This window comes from Pseudophryne corroboree, chromosome 2 (genome assembly GCF_028390025.1).
Source record: "Pseudophryne corroboree isolate aPseCor3 chromosome 2, aPseCor3.hap2, whole genome shotgun sequence".
Classification (NCBI taxonomy): Eukaryota; Metazoa; Chordata; class Amphibia; order Anura; family Myobatrachidae; genus Pseudophryne; species Pseudophryne corroboree.
The window spans coordinates 433,745,805-433,771,606 of NC_086445.1; the positions used below are offsets into that span (position 1 = coordinate 433,745,805).

The window sequence follows — 25,802 nt, forward strand, 5'->3', positions numbered from 1 at the left end:
GCTCAGTGTTAGGACATGCAGGTTTAAGAAAGCACTGGGACATCAAGGAAGATATAGCAGAGAGACCATTGGAGATACAGTACTAGTGAGGAGATAAGGGGAGACAGCAGGAAGGAGAGGTAGATCTGGGTATCATCATCATACAGATCATATTGGAGGTCAAAAGGAGCTGATGAACTCATCTAAAGAGTACATATAGAGGGAGAATAAAAGGGGTTATAGAACGGAACCTTGGGGGACACCTACTGTTAGTGGAAGAGGAGGGGAGAGTGGAGTCATGAGAGGAGAGAGAAATGGAACAGTCATCATGTGCAATTTAAATTTTAGCTATAAATTGTATTCGGTCCTTGCACATAAATAAAATATTAAAATAATTTATGACGTTACTATGCGACTGAAATACAGAATTTACACAGCTATTACCAAGAAATGCTGCACTCCGTTACATATAAAGCATAAAATAAAGGGCCTTATCCTAAAACTTCTGTTATTCCTGAGCATAAATACCTAAAATGACAAATACAAACTGCAATCTGCATACTCCAGAGCAGACCAAAAAAATGCTCTTAGAAAAATGTATTAGCTGTAGATAGCAGTGTATTTCACTTAATACATTTATGTCATGATGAAGTAAACTGAATTTGTGCTTTCAAAATGGGAATTGCTGTAATAGCACTTACACTGTAATAATATACAGCCATCTTAAATTATTATGCTAGGTTTTATATCTTCTATAGTATTTATTACTAATATATACAATTTAAATGTACAACCAGAAACACGCAAGCTTATTTTTTTGCAGAATGTAGGAAAGAAGAAACAAGGGGACCTGGGACAGAAATGCTACAGTAATAATGGTCCTGTCAGAGCACTCTTGTTTTTGTCCTGTCTTTGCTTTTATGTCAGCTGTGGGGACTGTAACAGTGATGTCAGGCAGTCAGAATGAATCCACTTTATACACTGGTTTGCTACAGGCTTCACTCTACTGCAAATCTTCATTTAATGAGTGAAACCTGATCAATTTCTCATGTACTGGAGATTACCAGACTGGTCCCGGCACCTGCGCAATGGATCCGACAGGCGGTGGGAACTGGGGCATGTGCATAACAGGCGATGGGAGACTTTGTGCAAAAGACCAGCTTATATGGACTGCATCGGCTGTAGCCCATAGAAGCCCGGTAGGGCTGACCGAAAGGCAGGGAGTGGCTTCCCACAGGAAGCACGCTCTCTGCTAATTGCAGCCTGTACTGGCAGTCCCAGGGGAAGAAAATACCTCCAAATAGGACTGCCTGCCCTGCTGGTGACCAGCATGTAGCACTTCCAATGGGAAGTCGCTGCCAGTCACAGTGTAGTCAGTGCAGTCATGGACTACAACTGGCTCGCTGAGGTGGTGTATTTTACTGGTAAAATCCACCACTGGTGGCCATACTCACAACAACTAGTGTTCAAACCAGCCACCAGTATGCGGAAGCTTATGACAGCCATCCAATTGTTCCCACACATTCAGAAATGGACAATAACGGTTCAACTAGATTTGATATCTGCCACCCAGTCGCTGACTATCTTTTCAGTGTTGGGCGATGTTTCCTAATCACGGTCCTCAAGGCAGATTAACAGTCCTGATTTTAAAGATAACCATACCTGAGCACAGCTGATTTAATTAGTACCTCAGTTATTTTGATTTAACCATCTGTGCTCAAGCATGGATATCACTAATACCTGGACTGTTAGTGTGCCTATAGGACTGTGTTTGGGAAACACCGATGTAGGGAGACAGTTTGGCACTTTCTCAAAACCTAGTTATCCATCACACGAGTAGGCGGACACTCGCCTGCCTACTTCTGATACTAGCACTGTCAGACTCTGCTAGAGGCGCTCAGTTCCAGAGCTAGCAGACTGCTGTTATGAGCAACATATTGCGGTATTGCTTCTGCAAAGGTGTGCAAATACATCAGTGTGTCTGCATGTGCAAGGATCCCTTCCTCCCCGTCATGCATTTCAGCATCTTCAGACACTGTAATACTGCTTTATGCATCCTTAAGCTGGGTACACATTAACAAATAATAGCATGGCATTGCTAGCAACATCCCCCGATGGAGATACATGTAAAGACGAATAGGGATGACGCTAGAGACTCACGGGAGTATGCATCGCTGGCAAAGTCATGGGTACACATTAAGCTGAACTATTGTTGAGACTGGAAGTTGTATGCTACCACGAGCCGCCTAGTTACAGCCGTCTGAGAGCCGCTCACTGCTGCCAGCCGGGAGCCGTCCTGCAATAGCCGGCTGGAGGCCGCTCGCGGCACCCAGCGGGAGCCGTCTTGTTACGGCCGGCTGGGAGCCAATTGTTCACTGCAGTCAGCCAGGAGACGCTCACCACATCCAGCATTAGCCTGTGAAAGCCGGGAGCAGTATACTGAAGGCAGCGGGAGAACCACACAAACTACAGGTACAAGTTGAGGGATAGTTAGTTACAAAGTACCTATTATGCTCACACTCATACATCAACGTTAATATATTGGAACCCCAATTTATTTCAACAGTGGACTCTCAATTTTACACACTCAAAAAAGAGCTGTAAACAAAGAAAAAATTAACCATTTAATTATTTTTTTTTGCAGGTATTGTGTACACATAATTTTATTTGCGCGCTCTGTTATTTATTCATTTCTAATTGTTTATTTCTGGAGCAGGTATTTAACCTAACCCTCCGTTTATATTGCAGACATTTATTATTTCTACCAGCACTGACAAAGCCACAGCTGACATGTGAAATATTGGAATACAAGATCTGATGCAGAGTTGAGCGCACGTTGGCAATGATTACTGCGGCTTTGCATGCATAGATAAAAATGCAGACATTCCCCTATAGCAAAGTGGTACACCTTGACAAAACCACAACACTGCCCCGATATGCTTAGTTTCATAGTGGGCAAAATTATTAGTGATGAGCGGATTCGGTTTTACTCGGTTTTACTCGGTTCTCAAAACCGAATCTTATTTGCTCACTGATGTCACGTGTTTTGGATAGCCAATAAGATTCGGTTTTGAGAACCGAGTAAAACCGAATCCGCTCATCACTAAAAATTATCAGTACGCACTTACACTGACCCAATCCATGGTGCAATAGATCTGTCTAATAATGGGCACATAAACTGCAAACCTCTTCTTTCCTGTGACCGAGTTTTATACGACCCAATCACCAGTAGATGCATGTGATCAGCTACCTTTGCTCCATCTACAGTACTGACTGTGCAATAGTTGTAAGGTTCTCACAAACCCAATGCTATATACACAATATAGGGCCTAATTCAGACCTGATCACAGCAGCAAAATCTTTCTCTAATGAGCAAAACCATGTGCACTGCAGGTGAGACAGATAACATGTAGAGAGTGTTAAGGCCAGTACTCACTGGCAGATGTGGGGAGAGATGTGTGCTGAGCGAAACGCTCAGCACACATCTCCCCCCTGCTCAGCACAGCGCGATGTGTGCTGAGCGTGCGGGGGGAGCTGCTCATTTCACCAAGCGGGTGAAGTCAGCGACCCGCTAGATTGGCCTGCATGCAGGCCAATCTAGCACCAGCGATAGCGATGTGCGGCGAGGGGTACACACGGAGAGATCATTGCTTAAAATCTAAACAATCTAGTCAGATTGCTTAGATTTTAAGCAGCGATCGCTCTGTGAGTACCCCCTTTAGATTTGGGTGGGTTATTTTGTTTCTGTGCAGGGTAAATACTGGCTGCTTTATTTTTACGCTGCAATTTAGATTTCAGTTTGAACACATCCCACCCAAATCTATCTCTATCTGCACATGTTATATCTGCACCAAGGCCCGCCATCAGGGGGGTGCCGTGGGTACAGGTGCCCCGCGGGCCTTGCCTCCTAACAGAGGAGAGAGCCCAGGCCGCTCATGCCGCTGTCCACCCGCCGCGATGCTCCACCCACTTTTCGTGTGAGAGTCCTGGCACTGTCACAGGAGAGGACGCTGCAAGCTTCTATTGTAAAACATCCCTCCAAAAATGGCCGCTGCCTCAGAGGAGACAGCGTATTCTCCCCCTCCTGTGACAGTGCCAGATCTCGATCATTAAAAGGGGGCGGAGATGCACAAAATCAAGGGGGTGGAGCTATATGGGACTAGGCTACTACCACATCTGCGGTCAGCCTGTGATAGGCAAGTTGAGGGAGAGTGAGTGGGAGAGAGGAAGTATGTATGTGTGTGTATTTATTTATTTATTTTTTTTTGGGGGGGGGGGGGAGAGGAGACAAACCCAGCCTATTTTGTGAGTTCCGGGCCCCAGAATTTCTGATGGCAGCCCTGTCTGCACCCCCTGCACTGCACATGGTTTTGCCCATTAGAGAAAAATATTGCTGCTGCGTTAAGTTCTGAATTAGGCCCATAGATACAAGTGTAGGAGCAACAATGTTCAGCTAATAATTTTAAGAAAAAGTTCACATAGTAATTTAATTTACAGATAACACAAAGACAGTACCCAATAAATGAAAGAAAAAGAAGAACAGGCAGGCCGTCCTGCGTCAGACAAGCAATGCGGCAGACAGAGAGATTGAACTTTTTCCAAACCATTCAGTAAAGACAGAAGCTCCCATCGGACTCATAAAATATTACCGGTAACAGAAAGCTGGCTACAGAAGAAATGATTTAATTGGCAGAACAATTTGGAGCCCGTTTCAGGTCTGTTCTCCATAGATACAAAGAGGTTATTTTAGAGATATATTCTAGGAGGATGAAGTTCTAAATACAGAATAGTCTGACACACAAGACACCAAACAAATCCACAAATACTGCTATTCTTTCCTAGTTACTGTACATAGGAAGACAATTTTGCCCTAAAAAGGACAAAAGTATTATTTGCCTTCACAATGACTCAATTTATTGTTACAGCATGTCAGACATACTGTACATAACACATCCACGAAGGTCAGGAGTGGTCGCTCACCCTGTCTTTATCACATAACATCTAGTGATTACGGAAAACCTCTTGCACAGAAAGTGGAAAATAACATATATTCTTCAGCAGCAACAACTGCGGTAAGAGAAGGCTATTTTTCACCTGTTTCTATTAGAGGTTTGCCATTTCGGATCATCACAATAGATCTGATGTAAAGGATAAAATTAGACCACAATTGGTCTTGACATTTCAATTGCAGCTTAATAGCCAATTCCATTGGGTAGAACACACAGGAGTAAAAATAATATCTAGTACACATACATTATGCTTTGAGAATTGTGCTACAATGGACATGATGACTGTATGACTCCCAACATTTATCAATTTTAAAATGTGAAGATATATTATTTTTTTTATGACCTGCAAAAATGCACAATACTGTATAGCAAAAATAATGGAGTTTAAATGTAACAGCTGAAAAAGAGCAAACTGTTATTACTGGATGTAGAATGAGCCCAGGAAATATTGTGCAAAACATTACATCCTATAGATTGTAAGCTTGCGAGCAGGGCCTTCCTACCTCTGTGTCTGTCTGTTTTTACCCAGTTTTGTTCTATTACTGTTCTAATTGTAAAGCGCAACGGAATATGCTGCGCTATATAAGAAACTGTTAATAAAATAAATATCAGTATAAGTGGGATATTCAATTAGTGTCAAATTTTTCCAGCAGTATGAAAGTCGGCACTAAATCGACCTGTGTGTGTTCGATAGCGGGTGTTTTCGCCCATTTTTGGATCCATTTTCGCCCATGCCTTTTAGTTTTTTATTTTAGTTTTTTGTCAAATAGGCATGGACGAAAATAGACCTAAAAACGGGTGAAAACGCCCACAAATTCGACAAAATGCGTGTATCGGCGCAAATTTGACGATCCATGTGGTTTTCGCCCATGCCGGATTTTTTTACCAGTCGAAAAAACGGGACGGCCATTGCATAGGTCGAATGGAAATTCAACCTAAAAACAGGCTTAAAGTGCAGTTTTTTCGTAAAAAAAAAACGGCACTAATTGAATACCCCCCAAAAGTAATCATTGATTGTAAACTATAGCAGTTCTTTTTTAGGAGATGTCACTAGTAATGTGTACATCATGATGTTACCCAACAACAGTTACTGGGTTTGTCAATGTTTTAGAAGTATTAGTTACTGTATGAAATGTATAGCTAGACTCCCTGAACAGAATGCCTTTGTCAAATAGAGGGCATAGATGTTTACTGGTAGGCTGGCAGCCTCAGACATACAACAGGGCTGCAAGAGGCCCATGGATAGGCATGTCCTATTATTATGGTCATTGATTTGTATCACTCCACAATGACCTGCAGCTCCGGACAGTGGGGAAAGAGCATATATAAAACATGAACATACAAAGTAAAACAGACAGTAGGAGCCCTAGATCGTGAGAGTTTTTATAATCTAATGGAGAGATAACATTTTGTCTAAAAAATATATTGTGTAGTTTTCTGCTTTAACTGTAATACCATTATTCAAATCAATAAGTATTTTTAATACAAAAGCAATATGACATTTTTCAGCGCTCTACAGCTGCAAAGCACTAGTGCGGAGGAGTAATGAAAATATTGCTCCTGTGTCTGCTTTATTTACCACTAACATTCCAATGCAGCAATTCTGTATTTGTTTCCCTCCTTAAAAAGATTCAGGAATTTGCAAATATTGTAATTCCACAAGAAGGCACGTCATTTCAAGATACAGTTTTATTTGAACAAATATGTGTGTAGATCGATGTCCGGTTACATAAGATCTCATTTGAAGAAATGAGATTTACAATGAAAAGAAAAAACAAATGGGTTGATTTGCATTTACATATTACCATGAAGCAATGTGCTTTTGCACAAAAATAACAGGCAGACCTTTTGTGTATATAGCGATACCCTGTTTCCTATCTAGCTATCCATCTATCTTTCAAAATGATTGCTTGCCAGCAAGCCAGATTCTGTATGTCAGGTTTCATTGGCTGGAAAACATAATATTCATAAATTGTACTGCCGCAGCTCCTGTGTGTGTTTACATATCCACCACAAAAAAAAAAAGAAAGAAAGTTACATTTGGGCCTAAATATATAGAATAATAATGATAAAAACACAATGAGAAAATTCCAACACTATCTGACACTTCCAAACTGCATAAAGCGTTAACCCTCTGTTCAAAAGTAAATGTTATAAAAATGTAGCCGATTATAAAATGGTCAATAGAAATTTAAGGGTTGGCAATCCCACCAACGTAACCACAACTGACAAATGCAATCATACATGTAGCTGTGACAGACATTATTGATTTCTATGACAGGTGTATGTGAAAGCATGTTTAAGTTCAACGGTATATAGGCTTCAAATCTCGTTACTACGAAAAGACACAAAATATCAAATTCCAGCACAAAGAAATATAAAAATACAGTAACGCACATTTATTGCACACGTTCTTTAAAACTAGAATTAATTCTGAAGTTATAATATAAGGGTGGTTTCAACTACCATTAGGATCATCAAACGGATTAATCTTCTGAATCAGTTCCATGATCACTGAATGACATTTAATCATAAACTGGTAAAGGCAAAGGATGTAATATCCATATTGCTTAAGACATGGGGTTTTCCTGATACAGGGTTTTCTCAAAATACTGGAGTATCAAATCTTAATTACCACCCAAAATTCAAATATTGCTGTTGAAAGGTTTAACTTTCATTCTTAACCATATGATGAAATCGCCATTCCCGATTACATACATTTTCAAGCGATATAAGTAAAGGATAATAAACAGCCAACTGAATAACACAGTAAAGCCAGGCTCATAACAGTTTTGTTTAGTCTCTGTAGAGGGAGCTAAAGTACACCTAAAAGTCAAACACCTCCCAACAAGCAAATCCTGGGAGGAAGACAATTTTCACATGAGTGCTCTGACATCGATCTAAAGAATACACAATAAACAATTTAAGTACTTTGCAATAAAATGTATTCTACTGTACAATTACATACTGAAACACTTCAGTATCATTTGAATACATACTGTTCTACCCCTTATTCAAAACGCAGAGCTTAGACATTTCTGCAGCATTTGTAAGTACAGGACACAAGGTTAAAAAGTACACTGGCAGGTAATAGTCAAAGCCTTTTTTTTTGTTTTAATATGAAACCACAACTCATTTAGTAGCTGAATTTACAGGTGTAAGTGGGTGAAACAAAGTAACACATGCACTATCTACATAGACACTGGCTGTGATTGGCTAGAGTAGCATCCTATTCATTCTACATACAGTATATGGAGTATATAATGTATCCCGCTGAGTTGACCTTTTAGACCAGGTGTGGGCAATAAGTGGCCTTCCAGCTGCTGTAGAACTACACATACCCAGCATGCCCTGCCACAATCTTATTATTTAGCCTTGCTAAAGATGTTACAGAGCTTTCTGGGAGGTATAGTTCTACAGCAGCTGGCACGCTGCTTAATGCCCACCCCTGTTTTAAACCAATCATTCATGCTCTACTGATTAGAAAGCAATTCTGCAAATGAAAATGCCCACGACAAACAGGTAATTACAACAAAAAATGTGCTGATGTAAAATGCATGAAAATAAAATATTTTTCGACACCTTGGCCAAGGATGACCTTCAGTTTGGTCAGGCGGTTTTATAGGGGTCTCGGCACTCTCCGTCCGGCTTCTAAGCAATCAATTGCTCGTTGGCTCAGGTTGACCATTCAACAGGCCTATACTTTGGCGGTGTTGCCTTTTGCAGACGTCTATTCAGGCCCACTCGACGAGGTCTGTGGGCTCTTCCTGGGTGGCTGCCCGGGGTGTCTCGGCCTTACAGTTGTGCCAAGCTGCTACTTGGTCTAGTTTGAACACTTTTTGTAGCCGTTGTAAGTCTGGACAGACGAACGGACCTTGTTGAAGATCTTCTTGGAGCGGTAGAGGCCAGGGATCCTCCAGAGCCATGGTTAGGAGGTCCGAGTACCACGCCCATCGAGGTCAATCTGGGGTAATTAGAATTGCTTGAACGCTTTCCCTTCTTAGTCTTTTTAGAACCCTTGGGATTAGCGGTAGAGGAGGAAACAGATACACAAACTGGTACACCCATGGCGTCGTCAGTGCATCCACTGCTACAGCCTGCGGATCCCTCGTTCTGAAACAGTAACGGCATAGCTTCTTGTTGAGACGAGAAGCCATCAGATCTATCTACGGACAGCCCCACCGGTGGATTAGCTGTTGAAACACCTGGGGATGTAGGCCCCATTTCGCCGGATGGAGGTCATGTCTGCTGAAGTCCGCTTCTCAGCTGTCCACTCTTGGAATGAATATGGCTGAGATGGCCCTTGCGTTGGCCTCTGCCCAGAGGAGGATTTTTGACACTTCTCGCATCGCCACTCTGCTTCTTGTTCCCCCTTGTGAGTTTATGTACGAAACCGCCGTGGCATTGACCAACTGAACCTGGATCGGACGATCCCGCAGGAGATGGGAAGCTTGCAGCAGAGCATTGTAAATTGCCCCGAGTTCCAGGACGTTTATCGGCAGAGCAGATTCCAGAACTGACCATCTCCCCTGGCACTGGACCTCTTGGGTCACAGCCCCCTAACCCCGGAGGCTAGCATCCATTGTCAGTAGAATCCACGAGTGGATATTTAAATTCCTTCCTTTGATCAGGTGAGAAACTTGCAGCTACCATAATAGAGAAATCTGGGCTTTCAGAGATGTCACTTCTTGATGCATGTGAAAGTGAGACCCTGACCATTTGTCCAGCAGATCCAGCTGAAATGGCCAGGCATGAAATCTTCCATATTGGATTGCCTCGTAAGCAGCAACCATCTTGCCCAGCAAGCGTATGCAAAGATGAATGGACACCTTGCGAGGGCGGAGTACCGAGCGGACCATAGCCTGATTAGCCAAGGCCTTGTCCATCGGAAGAAACACTTTTTGAGACACTGTATCCAGTATCATTCCCAGGAACTGAAGACGTTGGGTCGATTTCAGATGAGATTTCTGGAAGTTTAGGATCCACCCATGATCCGTAAGCAGGCAAGTCGTCAGATCAATGCTGTGCAACAGACGCTCCCTGGACACAGCCTTATCAGGAGATCATCCAAGTAGGGGACAATGTTGACTTCCAGTATGCGCAATTGCAACATAGTCTCCGCCATGACTTTGGGGAAGACCCTCAGAGCTGTGGACAGGCCAAAGGGCAAGGCCTGAAACTGGAAATGGTCATCCAAGATGGCGAACCTGAGGTAGGCCTGATGAGAAGGCCACATAGGGATGTGGAGGTAAGCATCCTTGACATCTAGGGATACCAGGAATTCTCCCTCTTCCAGACCGGAGACCACTGCCCGCAGGGATTCCATCTTGAATTTGAACACTCGTAGATATAGGTTTAGAGACTTCAGGTTTAAAATGTGTCGCACCAAACCGTCCGGTTTTGGAACTACAAAAAGACTGGAGTGAAAACCCCTGTTGTGGAAGGAAGGAGGTACAGGAACCACCACCCCTGCCCGCAAAAGTTTTTGAATGGCCTCTTCCAAGGTAACTTTTGCTGTGGGCAAAATTGGTAAGCCCGATTTGAAAAATCTGTGAGGAGGAAGTGCTTGAATTTCCAGCCGATAACCTTGGGAAATGAGGTCCCTCACCCAAGGATCCTGGCAGGACTTCACCCACATGAGGGTGAAGTGTTGAAGGCGAGCATCAACCTGAAAATCGCCCTGCGGCTGGGGCCAACCGTCACACGGAAGTCTTAGCGGCAGGGGATTCGGTGTTCTGGTCTGGAGACGCCCCGGGCCCTGCCTCTGAACCTCGCTACACGAATGGTTTGCAAAAAGGGTCCTGTGTAAGTATGTCTAGCAGGTGGTGCAGCCGACGGCAGATAGGTAGCCATGGTCTGGGAGATCCATTTATTTAATTTTTCCCCAAACAAGGCATCACCTTACAGGGAAGATTTTCGACACCCTTTTTGGAATCAGCATCCGCTGACAATTTACGTAACCATATAGCTCTGCATGCCGAAACAGCCATAGCAGTAGTGCGGACATTTATCTTACACAATTACTTTATAGCCTTGCTCATAAAATTAGCAGCATCCTTTATGTGTTGTAGCAGAGTAATGACCTCATCCTGGGGCACAGAGTCTAAACCATCAATAATACCCATTTCACACCAGAAATGCAGGGACAAAACCCGGGAATTCTGCCACAGGCTCATGCAGGGACATTCCCGGGTTGGCACCTTTCACACCAGCATTTGGAGCCGAGACATCCCTGGTCTGCACCTTTCATACAGAACCCGGGATGGGCCTTAATTTTAGGAAGAATGCCATTAGAAATGCCCTTTTTAAGGGGCACAAAGATGAGTGGCAAACAGTGAAAACATTTGTACCCACCATAAAAAAATGTTACTGGATTCCTAATATAAATAATTGTACATAAACAAAAGTTTTGCCAAGTTTTTGACTTTGTTTTAATGGTGCAAAAGTAACCTGTTAAATGCACAGGCATATATAGGTTTCAACTTGGCATAAAATGCCAACATGTGCGGAGCACAATGCAAACTTTAAATAATAAAATAAACTTTCAAACACAACCCCCCCCCCCCTCCCCCCCGCACCCAAACATGAAAACTGTGGCCTATAACAGCACAAAAGTGTGAAAGAAAATGACAAGTATGCATTCCAAAGACTGACTATGGCAGTTGCCTATAGATTTTGTATTCTGGAGATGAAATATTAGGGGTCGGGGTGGGGTTAGGGTTGGGGTTATGGTTAGGGGGTCATAGTAGTGGCCTCGAGAATACGATGGATAACTGTGCTCTGGGACAGGGAGGGCCTGGTTGGGGTGGTTATGTGGGTACATATTGTGGCCCTGATTGTGTGGCAAGAAGCGTTCCATGAACTGAAACTGCCGCTCTTGGTATTGGCTCAAGATGCGTTCTTGGTGTCCCATTATCTGTGTAATGAAGGATTGCTGCAGCTCTTTCTGCCTCTATAAAACGGAGTTGGGGGGCATCCTTCTGGTGCTGCATGTTGGTATCCATGTCGCGCAGTTCTGCAACCAGTACAGAGGTCGTTGCCCGTGCAGCAAGCTCCACTTTGGTGGCTCTGCGTCTCCTCTTGGTAACTGTATATACTGCAAGGGGAATAAAAGGGCATATAAGAACAAACAGTGTTGTTTTAGTACGCGTTTGGGGCCTCCTACCACCTTCACTAGATACACTGTAAACTCTACAGAATAAACTTAATTGTGGGCGGTTACGGTGTCATATAGTGCAGAATTAATGTTCAAAGCAATACGGCTTTTTTATGCATAAATGATGCTAAGCAAGCACATATACTTACTATTGGTGCGCATCACAGGGGTATTTGGCTGGAGTGTCGCATCCACATTTGTTTCCTGACCAATCACAGCCTCCGCACTGATGTCGGGTATATTGTCATCAGTCTGGTTGAAAGATGAGTCCAGATCGGGGTGACCAGGGTCATCTGGGAATAGTATGGGCGATGATGATGGTGGGCCACATTGGGTACTTTCCAAGCTGGACTCACTCATCAGCAACCACAAAGGGTGAGGGAATGGCTGTGCTGGAGGATGACAGGCTGATGGGGTCAGTGAGCGCAGTGCTGCCAAAAATAGATGCACATTGATCATAAAACATCCAGTTGCGCCTTGCAACACCACTTGTGTTCCTGTTGTGGTCATGAATGCGATTAAACTGCTTTTTCAGCGATTTCAGTTTATTTACCACTTGTTGTTGGGTACGGATTATGCCCCGCGAGACCAGCATCTTCGATATGTTGTGGTATATCTGGGCATTCTTCACAGTGCCTGTGACTTGGCGCCGAATCTCCTCCTCCCCTCTGATACTTAAAAGCTCCCTCACCTCAGCATTTGGCCAAGACATTGCAGGGCAGCAGTGGTATAAACGCGCAGCAAGGGTGTGATGTGCCACAGAGCTGACAGTACCTGCCTCCACGCTGCTGTGCATCCTCTGCGCGCCACAGAGAAAAAAAACAAGACCAGGAAGTGCCCTGAAGAGCCAATCAGCATCGGTATAGGCAACCCGGAAAGGTGGGACATGTCCCTGCACCATTCACACTGTCCAGGGTCCAGGGATCATCCCGGGACCAACCCTGGTCGATTGCAGGGTTGAAATGCGGGGACAGAAAACCCGGGTTATTGTCCCTGTACCCTTTCACACCAAGAAATTTCCCGGGTTGATGCGCGTTCATGTGTTTTAACCCAGGAAATTTATGGCTGTGTGAAAGGGGTATAACAGAATCAGACCACTTTACCATTGCCCTGGAAATCCACCCACAAACTATTGTGGGGCGTTGTGCTACACCCGCTGCAGTATAAATTGCTTTGAGAGTGGGCTCAATTTTACGGTCAGCAGGTTCTTTCAGGGATATAGCCCCTGGTATCGGCAGTACCAATTTCTTAGACAGTCTGGACACAGACGTGTCTACCGACAGGGGTTTTTCCTCAGACTTTCCTGTCCTCAGCAGGGAAGGGAAAAGTAGTTAAAAACTTTTGAGGAATTTTAAATTTCTTATCAGGGTTCAACCATGCTTCCTTGGACAGGGAGTTTAACTCTTTAGACACAGGAAAAGTGGCTGAGGACTTTGGTCTAACATTAAAGTACAACTCCTCATCTGGTTCCGACTCCAGATCAGGGATGTTAAGAACTTCTCTAACCGCAAAAATTAGAGCCTCCACCCCTCGGGACAGATAGCTGTCCTCATCCATCTCATCATCATCCACATCAGGCTGATCAGAATCAGACTGGACCACCTGTGGCAGTGAGAGTTTAAGTGAAACCACCAGAGGGGGCTGAGAAGCCTTTCTGGTATCTGCTGCTTTTGCCATAGAATCAATAGACTGTTTCAACGGTTCCGGTATGAATGGTCGACCATGTTATGGTCGACAGTCATTAGGTCGACCACTATTGGTCGACATTGACATGGTCGACATGGACACATGGTCAACACATGAAAATGGTCGACACATGAAAGGTCGACATATGAAAAGGTCGACATGAGTTTTTTAACTTTTTTTTGGTGTCGTTTTTTGCGTAAAGTGACTGGGAACCCCAATTAGTGCACCGCGTCCCCTCGCATGGCTCGCTTCGCTCGCCATGCTTCGGGCATGGTGCCTTCGCTCCGCTACCGCTTCGCTCGGCACACTTTACCGTTCCAATCGTAGTCCATGTGGATCGTAAAGTATGGAAAAGTTCCCCAAAAGAAAAAAAGAAAAATTAAAAAACTCATGTCGACCTTTTCATATTTCGACCTTTCATGTGTCGACCATGTGTCCATGCCGACCATGTCAATGTCGACCAATAGTGGTCGACCTAATGACTGTCGACCATAACATGGTCGACCATGTGAACGGATACCGTTTCAACACCTGCCTCTCCTATTTAGCTGCAGCTAATTCTGAATTGACATTCTGAATAATGCATTTAAAATTGTCCAACCAGTCAGGTGCCTGTGAACCGTGTCCCTGTAGAGATAAGGAGCATTGTTCACACATGAGCGACCCCGCTGAAGACGGGGTAGAAGAGAAAAAAGAAAAAACAGCAACGCTCAAGGAATCAGAAATAATTAAAATGAATGGAGAGCTGGGAAAAGATATCTAATACATGATAAACTGTTTAATAAATTCAATGATAAAATACACTGCTCAAAAAAATAAAGGGAACACTAAAATAACACATCCTAGATCTGAATGAATGAAATATTCTTATTAAATACTTTGTTCTTTACATAGTTGAATGTGTTGATAACAAAATCACACAAAAATTATCAATGGAAATCAAATTTATTAACCCATGGAGGTCTGGATTTGGAGTCACACTCAAAATTAAAGTGGAAAAACACACTACAGGCTGATCCAACTTTGATGTAATGTCCTTAAAACAAGTCAAAATGAGGCTCAGTAGCGTGTGTGGCCACCACGTGCCTGTATGACCTCCCTGACCTCCCTACAACGCCTGGGCATGCTCCTGATGAGGTGGCGGATGGTCTCCTGAGGGATCTCCTCCCAGACCTGGACTATTGCATCCGCCAACTCCTGGACAGTCTGTGGTGCAACGTGGCGTTGATGGATGGAGCGAGACATGATGTCCCAGATGTACTCATATGGATTCAGGTCTGGGGAATGGGCGGGCCAGTCAATAGCATCAATGCCTTCGTCTTGCAGGAACTGCTGACACACTCCAGCCACATGAGGTCTAGCATTGTCTTGCATTAGGAGGAACCCAGGGCCAACCGCACCAGCATATGGTCTCACAAGGGGTCTGAGGATCTCATATCGGTACCTAATGGCAGTCAGGCTACCTCTGGCGAGCACATGGAGGACTGTGCGGCCCCCCAAAGAAATGCCACCCCACACCATTACTGACCCACTGCCAAACCGGTCATGCTGGAGGATGTTGCAGGCAGCAGAACGTTCTCCTTGGCGTCTCCAGACTCTGTCACATGTGCTCAGTGACAACCTGCTTTCATCTCTGAAGAGCACAGGGCGCCAGTGGCGAATTTGCCAATCTTGGTGTTCTCTGGCAAATGGCAAATGCCAAATGTCCTGCACGGTGTTGGGCTGTAAGCACAACCCCCACCTGTGGATGTCGGGCCCTCATACCACCCTCATGGAGTCTGTTTCTGATCGTTTGAGTAGACACATGCACATTTGTGGTTTGCTGGAGGTCATTTTGCAGGGCTCTGGCAGTGCTCCTCCTGTTCCTCCTTGCACAAAGGCGGAGGTAGCGGTCCTGCTGCTGGGTTGTTGCCCTCCTACGGCCTTCTCCACGTCTCCTGATGTACTGGCCTGTCTCCTGATAGCGCCTCCATGCTCTGGACACTACGCTGACAGACACAGCAAACCTTCTTGCCACAGCTCGCATTGATGTGCCATCCTGGATGAGCTGCACTACCTGAGCCACTTGTGTGGGTTGTAGACTCCGTCTCATGCTACCACTAGAGTGAAAGCACTGCCAGCTTTCAAAAGTGACCAAAACATCAGCCAGAAAGCATAGGAGCTGAGAAGTGGTCTGTGGTCACCACCTGCAGAACAACTCCTTTATTGGGGGTGTCTTGCTAATTGCCTATAATTTCCACCTGTTGTCTAATCCATTTCCATCCAGCATGTGAAATTGATTGTCAATCAGTGTTGCTTCCTAAGTGGACAGTTTGATTTCACAGAAGTGTGATTGACTTGGAGTTACATTGTGTTGTGTAAGTGTTCCCTTTATTTTTTTGAGCAGTGTATATCAGCACACATATTGTGAACATGAATAAAAAGCACAATTAGACATACGATAAATGTTAAAAAAGATGGTAATATACTAATCACTGGGTTAGCGCAGCTTAATAAATGTGCAGCTGATGACATGTAACAGGAGTCAGTCCTTTAACCTAGAAAGCCGTGATGATCAGCTGATAAGCATGGACAAGTTCAGTATGAAGCCAAACTGAATACAATGTCTTTTGGCAACTGTAACCAATTTGTGAGTAAAAATGTAGAGAAGTTACAATGTATCTCAGCAAGTTACTTTGTATAAATTGTGCCTGAAAGGCAATTCAACAGCGGAGCTCCAAATATTGGTAGTGAATAACCATAATTATTCCACTGAGGCTGGTGTCTGCCGCGGCAATGATGAATAGACAACTGTCAGGTATTGTGCTACCTCTCCTGTGGGCTGGTCGACCCGAGCGTCCTCGGGTGAAGTCCAATGTTGTGACCACTCCTGTGCGTGTAGATGAGGGTAAAACCTGTGGCCGGCTCGCCATGATGCACCGCGGGACAGAGCTGTAGTCTGCTTCTCAGTGAGATGGAGCAGCCGCTTCAGTATCGGAAAAACGGGTGGTGGAAGCTGCAGGAGCCGTGCATTGACCCAGTGTGATAGGGGGAGGAGTCCTGACGCGTTTCGTCACGGATCACGTGACTTTTTCAAAGTTACAAGCAGCACACATTACCATGTCAACAGACATCTTACAGAACTGTAATACAGCGCAGTCCACTGACCAACACCTCCACACAGACCCTAGAGAGCTCCTGGAGTGACACTGAGGAGCGGACACCAGCACACAGAACGCAGCAGTACAATGTGTAAAATATGTGTATGACTTGACAGGAGTGCAGCGGTGTCACCGCTGAAGTCCCCCCCCCCCCCCCTCTCTATGACCCCCTAGTACCAGTACAGAGTCTTGTAGCAGCGTGGGTCTCTGGAGGAGCAGTGTTCATGCAGCCTGGATGATCCGCAGTAGCAGGAAATGGCACCTTCCCGCCTCTGGTCCTGATCCGGGAAACCCCACCCCCTGTAATGGCGCGTGGCCCCGGATTCATAGATTATACTGGCCATGTTATTGAAACATCAGAATAGGTATAACAGTACACACAAAGCCTTTAGTGACAGTGAGCACTCCGGGGCATCTGCCCTGAGCCAGTTTGTCCGTGGCAGGCACCACAGCTCGTAGCCCGTGACCGTCGCTCGACTTGCCACCAAAACTGCACCGGGGATCGGCTAACTGGGACCCCGACGTAACACTCACCGCACCTGGAACTTCAGCGTCTGTTAGAGGGTGGCGGCTGGCTGCTTGTGTGGGCACACATACTAACGATGTGTGATCAGTACCTCAGGAGCTCAGTGTCCTGTCAGCTGGGCTTACGAACCATTAACCCTCAGGAGGTTGGTTCGGTCCCCCCTCCAAGTCCCACGAAGAAGGTAGCCTGGTTGCCAACCAGGGCTACCAGAAAACAATAAACTAAAACAAAAATTAGAGGAAACTCTCTGGAGCTTCAGAGAAATGCACCCGGCTCCTTGGGCACATTTTTCTAAACCGAGTCTGGTAGGCGGGGCATAGAGGGGAGGAGCCAGCATACTAAAGGTTTTAAAGCGCCAGGCGCCAGTGGACCCGAACTATACCCCATGGTACTAAAGTACTGAACACTAGTATCCACTAGGACATAAGAGAAATTAAATAAATATGACCAGCATGCTAGGATTTCAGCATTATTTACACGTACACTTGTGTTAATATCATTTCATGCTTCATTTGACTATTTAAGACTTCACATTTCAGTCAAATGAATACTATAGAAAGCGCATGACACACAATGTAATACTAAGCAGCAGATGTGAGTTTCTTACTTGGTGCCGAATTCAATTAGCTGCAGTTATTTACTGCGGGCTAATTATTCTGATGGGGCTATTCCATTATATCCCGCGGCAGCACACAGGCTGCAGTTAACGCAGATTTCTGTTCAAGCCTAAGGAGGCTCGAACAGAGATTCACATTAAATGACCTGGGAGGGTGCCGCAAAGATGCTGCATGTAATTTACTGTGCGAGGAAAAAGGGCAGTAATTGAATTGCCACGGGTGTGCCTCCATCCTTTTTCCAGCATGGTAACTTACAGTTTTCATGGCAGTATGGATGCCATACTCCAATTGTTGGTTATGTATAGCGGCATGTTCCCAATATGACCACTCACATTATAAACAAGCATCTCGACAACTAGGCCAAGCAGTTACCAATTATTAATAAAACAAAAGAAGTACTATACATTATAAGCTAGCCAGACAATAGTAAGTCATTGTCTTAACCATTCAAAATTTTACGATGAGTGTGTATCACTTGCTGCCTAGTCCACACCTACTACAGTATATAGACACACCATCCATACGCACCACATAATGCTTCATGTACGTACAAAACAGTTGACAAACATATGAGCCTACATGAAAGAGCAGAACTATTACATCTGCATTCTTAAAGCAATGAGTAACCTTGAACAATTATTTCCAGCAATGTGGATTGTGTTATAAAGCCCTCCAGGTCCACCTATGCCAATGTCTGGATAACTTCCCAGACACCTCAGCAGCACACTGCAGTAGCCCATTAGAGGTATACAGCATTTAATAAAATCATTTGGTTTCAGATGTGAAGCTGCTTAATTCTGTTTTCTTGAGCAGGGAACACCGATGCTTTGATTCTCTGAGCCATTGTGTTCCTAACAAGGCTCATTAAGAACAATTGTGTAGCCAAATATACTACTAAGCTACAGCCACATCCTGGCAAGAATCCTGGTACACAGCAATGACCTGGCACAGACTTCACTTGCTTTTCCCTGTTCTGTGTTACTTTAAAACTCCAGCTGGCATCCACTCATTTGGAACTTAATCCCATTACCAGCCCCAAACTACATCTGAACAGAAGCAGATTTGCAGTGTTGGAAGAATAGTTTACTTTAACAATACATTCACACAGGCACAAATAAAACGTAAAGAACATTCCTGCTGCTGCTGTAAGTGAAGTGTCAACTGCTTATTAAAATAATCCATGTTTTAGCCATTCCAAGAACAGCACGGCGATGGGCAATTAATACTTTTAGGTCCCTTTCAATATGCTATAAAGCAGTGTCTCCATGTGTGGACAGCCTGGGAGCTTACATTTTAATGAGAATTCACAGAGTACAACAGCTTCTACTTGCCTTGAAATTAAACACAGGTTTTAAGGTCATACATGATCACTAAAGTAAAACTTTGTCTAATCTGGCATAATGGGAAAAAAAATCATGTTTTTGACACATCAAAAATTACTTCTTTGAAAACCAAGTGAACCCCCCCCCAAAAAAATCACGAGTCAATAGTTGCACAAAATTCTTTCCCTTTACATATCAAAGCCTATTTCATGAATATATGTCTCACTACACTATAGTACTTGGATTACTTTATAGTAACCCCACAGCTGCTCTTGCTTTTATCCGTTGTTGCCTTCACTAAGTCATACAAACTCGTATACAGTAGATCAATGTTAGACAACCATTCTGGCTATCTTTGTGTCTCTTGGCTTTGGAAGTACTCCAAATATTAAATACAAGACCTATACAACCAGATACAGAAGACAATGTGGGCTCATAAGACCGTATAACATAAAGGACTCATTGCCTTCTGTGTCAGACTGTATAGGTCTTGTATTATGCTAACATACATAGGAGCATGTCTCTATGGAAGTACTCCAGATATTACATAATACTCAAATCATTGAGCACATTGCTGGAAAATACTTCTCCAAAAATGATGAATTCAAACATATCCAATTCCTATCCCAGCAGGAACGATCTACAGGTACCAGCATACTGAGCAGCCACTGGCTGACAGTCCTGGGACTGGACTCACAGGCATTTTAAAGACAACTAGTAAAAAGTAAAACACAACCTTGTGCTTTGACCGTGCTTTAGACAAGTGTCCCAAACCTTTCCTGCAGCACGGCATACTATGTACTCATTATGTTTTGTCAGACCCTCTTTCATTGCTTTATGCAAAGTAAATTGAATGTTTGAACAAAAGTGTGTGTACAGTTACATTCACTTACATTATTTTGAGTATTATAAGCACCAATTAAAATTAATGTCCATATACATGAAGCCTTTAGAGCGGAGAGGTGGCTAAAAACTTGTCATGTAAATATCATACCATGCAAACCATTATTTATAGTGCTACAGATTACGCTGGTACTTTATGTAGAAGAGAAAAAGAATGTATTTTTTATATTCAGTTAAATCAGCAGCAATGAAGCTTCTTAAAGGGTTAGAATTGACTTAATGTTGCACATGGATGACTACCTCCAACAATTGTCAATATGCATACACATTAGAAGCAGGGCTGGCAACAGGGGGGGTCAAAGGGAAAACCTGTATCGGTGTATCAGGCCCCAAGGATCAGATGAGCTTCAAGGATATGCCATTTAGTGCCTGGCAGGGATGTGAGCCATCTTGTCCAAATAGGGCAGTGAGTTGTAGGTGGTGTAGGCGTAGCCCCAGAGTGTCAGGAGCCTCTCACACACAGTGACTGTGTGGCTCGAGTGTGCACCCGCTCTTCTGAGCCCAGCTCTGTTACAGGCAGTTATGGGACATGGCAGCAGCTCTGCTGGCCAGGAGTCCAGTGCACTGCGCCAGCCTCTTCTAGTGGGGTGTGAGGGCTGCATGGTACCTGCTGTGTGGTTTTCGGGTCTGATACTGGGGAGTGCAGCGCAGGTGAGTCTCTCCCTGGGGTAAGAGTGGATTGCTGAGGGAATATAGGGCTTTGGGATGATGTGGGAGAGCTGGGAATGCAGCATGGAGTCATTGGGGAGAGACAGACTGTGAGGTGTATGGGAGGAAGGAGAGATATTCCAGAGATATCACTGTACTGGGCCCCAAGTTTTCTGTTGTCGGTCCTAATTAGGGATAGGGCAGAACAGGAAAGGTGGGAGAGTGATGTGATGTTATGAAATATGAGGTGCTTGATGGCACAAGTGGTATGTTGTTGACACATGGGTATAACTTCACACTGGTTTAAGAATAGACAAGTTATTTGCAGGAGTACGTTATAGTCTGTCTGTATAAATGACATGGTAGACATGCTGTTCCAATCACATATTAAGCTGGCACTGCTGTGACTGTAGTAGAAATAGACTGGTGTCATGGAAAAACAGGCAGAGGAAAGGGGCACATATGCTATTACCAGAAAACATGGAAAAATAAACTAATTTTCATACATTTTTTGCTATTAAAAGAAATAAAAGAAAAAAAGACTTTATAGAGTACTTTCACGCTGGAAATCAAGTCTGAATAAGACAGGAATAGTCAAATATAACAATTCTAGTTAAGAAGACATATAAACCCTTTTAAGATTGTGTAATAGAACATAATGACAGCAGCAACCAATGTGGAATATGAAGACCTTACCTTATTAAATAAATCTAATTGCTTTTTTAGAGGAAGAGATTAGAAACCAGGACTTTAGGCTAGAAGCAGATATAACAAATTTTGATTTTGCATAAGCTGACACCATACTTGATAGGTGACTACTGTATAACCTAAAGATGAATGCTCTATGGATCAGGGTGACCAAACGGCCGCCTAAGTCTTTTTGTATGGTTCCCGCATCTTTAATAATTTTCAGACACTATTGTATGGCATCGTTTTGGAACAGTAGTCACATACTCATGACATATACAGTATGCAGCTCCCATTTTACAAAAACTTGGACAATATGGATACAGAAATTACCTAGGTAGAACATTGGGGTCCCTTGACAATCGGCTGCAAGCTTAAATGCTTTGATCAAAATATGACAAAATCCCCATGGTTTTATTTGCTACATACACACACATATTTGAGGTATATTATTGTTAGACCCAACAGCAAAGTTATTTCTGTTCTGTATCCATATATGACATTAATATTGCCACGCAGCTGGTACCATGAACAATATGGGTAAAACCAAGCGCAAGCATATTTCTTTTTTTGAGGTAACTAGTTATATATGAACCATTGATAACTGGTCTTTGGATGTAGGTCTTTAGACTGAATAAAAGCTATAAAACATTAAGTGCAGAATTCCTCTTTGCCACATTCAGATTTGTCCTCACACGCCTAGCCTCAATATGCCATGCGGCGTGAGGTGCCTGGTAACACATGGTGGTGTAGCGTCTATTTTACCTGAATGTGCATCTTAATACATAAATAAATAAATATTAATTATATATAAATTCCTGTGCACATACTATATTATGCCCCACAAAGTAATGCCCCTTGCACTATAATAAGCCCCCACAGTAATTTCCCTGACATCATATTATGCCCCCACAGTAATGCACCTGTCATCATACAATGCCCTCACAGTTACGCCCCTTCCACCATATTATGGGCACTAAGTAAAAATGTCCTATGCCACAGTACCTGCTCTCAGGGGTTCCGCTCGTTGTCAATGGAAAAAACCCGGCTGCATCCGTGGTTCTATGGTCCCGGAGGGAGGAGCTGCTTGCGCCTGACCCCTTCATCCTTTTGAAAATGTACCTCCCAAAATGGCTGCCACCTCCTCTAGTATTTAAAATAACAGTCTCCTCTGAGGTGGTGGCCATTTTGGGAGAGACATTTTCAATACTTACAGCGGGGTACCTCCCAGTATCGGGAAATGGCGGAGGTGGTGGCAGCATGTGGCCTTGGCCCTCCACACTCCGTCAGAGCGGCAGGGCCCGGCACAGTTGTGCCCCCAGCACACCGCTGATGACGGCCCTGACTACAGCAGTAGTGTATGAGGACACATCTGTATTCTGCTTCTTTTCTATGACAGCGTTACGTACATGCCACAAGGGATGAGATATCAAACCTTCGAGAGATATAATGGATGAGTTGCACATAGCAACTCATCAGCTTCCAACCGTCATTTTATAGACTTCTAAATAAAGGACAGTTAAAAGCAGATTGGTTACTATGGGCAACTTATCCACTTTCTCTCTCTAGAAGGTTTGATACAGGTCTCTTTCTATGTCTGAAGCGAACACACAATATAGATCTTGTTCAGAAAGGCATTTGTGCAGAAGTTGATTAAACTGCATTCCATACAGAATATAACAGGAACAAACCACCCAACAGTCAGGCAGACACTGCCATCGCCTTTGATGAAAACATCTGAAAATGAACATGTGCATTTTTCACTTTCTCACAGTGAGCTGTAGTTTACACTACCACAGCAGTAATGTGTGTCATTCATGCTAGTGCCTGCATGATTTTAAGAGCGGTCCTGTTCCCTTAGGAATGAGCTTTCAACACGAGAGTTTGTATCATTTCAAAGGTGACATACTGTATACAAATTAGACAGCAACAGAATAGATGAGCTGCAATGTGGATGAATGTAAAAAAAAAACCATGCATATAGAGAATTTATTAAGATCCCTTAGAAAAGTAGATATTTTTTTACCGCTGTTAAATCAGAGACTGTCTTCTTTTAGCTATTTTTTCAATAAAAAGTCAGTTGTGCAACTGACTGATGTCCGGTTGCCCAGTAACACTGGCCATCAGAGGACAGTGGTAGGCTTCCCCATGCACATGGCAGGAATGCCTTGGTGAAAAGGATGCTGCAGTCATCTCCAGTTACATCGAGGGTGAGAGCTCTGTGCTCAGGGATGCCCAATCTCTTAGTGTTTGAGATCGGCTAGGACTTGAGACGTCCTACCTCCTATTAATCACTTGTGTAACAGACCGGAGCAATTTAATCTATTATAATATAGGTTCATTTAGTTTATAATACAATGCTTTGAGGAATAGGTGCAAACCCCTTACCACATTCTAGAAAAAATAGGATTTTAGTACCTACCGGTAAATCCTTTTCTCCTAGTCCGTAGAGGATGCTGGGGACTCCAAAAGGACCATGGGGTATAGACGGGATCCGCAGGAGCTTGGGCACACTGAAAAGACTTAAACTGGGTGTGAACTGACTCCTCCCTCTATGCCCCTCCTCTAGACCTCAGTTATAGGAACTGTGCCCAGGAGAGACGGACATTTAGAGGAAAGGATTTTTGTGTAAACTAAGGGCTACAAACATACCAGCCCACACCACAAACATACCGTACAACCGGAGTAACAGTAAACCAGATAACAGTATGAATTAACAACAGCAACAAGCTGAAAACCAGAAATACACAACCAGTGTATAAACTAATTTAACCAACAAGAATACACTGCAAGTAACAGTCCGCACTGGGATGGGCGCCCAGCATCCTCTACGGACTAGGAGAAAAGGATTTACCGGTAGGTACTAAAATCCTATTTTCTCTTACGTCCTAGAGGATGCTGGGGACTCCAAAAGGACCATGGGGCTTATACCAAAGCTCCAGACCGGGCGGGAGAGTGTGGACGACTCTGCAGCACCGACTGAGCAAACGCAAGGTCCTCATCAGCCAGGGTATCAAACTTATAGAACTTAGCAAAAGTGTTTGAACCCGACCAGGTAGCCGCTCGGCAAAGCTGTAAAGCCGAGACGCCTCGGGCAGCCGCCCAAGATGAGCCCACTTTCCTGGTAGAATGGGCTTTTACTGACTTCGGCACCGGTAGCCCGGCCGAAGAATGAGCCTGCTGAATCGTACTACAAATCCAGCGTGCAATAGTCTGTTCTGAAGCAGGATGACCAATCTTGTTAGAAGCATAGAGGACAAACAGCGCCTCAGTTCTCCTGGCGACAGCCGTTCTGGCGACGTAGATCTTCAAAGCTCTCACAACATCCAGAGACTTTGGAACCGCCACAGCATCCGTAGCCACCAGCACCACAATAGGTTGGTTAATATGAAACGAAGAAACCACCTTCAGCAGAAATTGTTGACGAGTCCTCAATTCCGCCCTATCCGAATGAAAAATCAAGTACGGGCTCTTATGAGATTAGGCCGCCAACTCTGACACTCGCCTGGCAGACGCCAGTGCCAACAGCATGACTACCTTCCAAGTGAGAAACTTCAACTCAACCTTACGCAAAGGTTCAAACCAGGAAGACATGAGAAACTGTAAGATCACCTCAAGATCCCATGGAGCCACAGGAGGCACAAACGGAGGATTGATATGCAATACTCCTTTCCCAAACGTCTGAACCTCTGGGAGGACAGCTAATTCCTTTCGAAAGAAAATAGACAAAGCCGAAATCTGCACTTTGATGGAGCCTAATTTCAGGCCTGCATCTACACCTGCCTGCAAAAAGTGGAGAAAACGACCCAAATTAAAATCTTCCGCAGGAGCCATTTTAGTCTCACACCAGGAAACATACTTTCTCCAAATATGGTGATAATGTTTCGCTGTAACTTCCTTCCGAGCCTTAATGAGAGTGGGAATGACCTCCCCGGGAATACCCTTACGAGCTAAGATCTGGCGCTCAACTTCCATGCCGTCAAACGCAGCCGCGTTAAGTCTGGAAACACGCATGGACCCTGCAACAGGTCCTCTCTTAGAGGAAGCGGCCAAGGATCTTCCACCAGTAATTCCTGAAGATCCGGGTACCAGGCCCTTCTTGGCCAATCTGGAACGACGAGAATCGCCT

General features: G+C 44.1%; 1 protein-coding gene across 8 annotated transcripts in view; it reads right to left on the minus strand.

Annotated features, from left to right (window-relative positions):
- The window catches only part of CBLB (Cbl proto-oncogene B), a 394,231-nt gene that overhangs the window by 79,783 nt on the left and 288,646 nt on the right, over positions 1 to 25,802 (minus strand). The gene's annotated exons all lie outside the window — the stretch shown is intronic.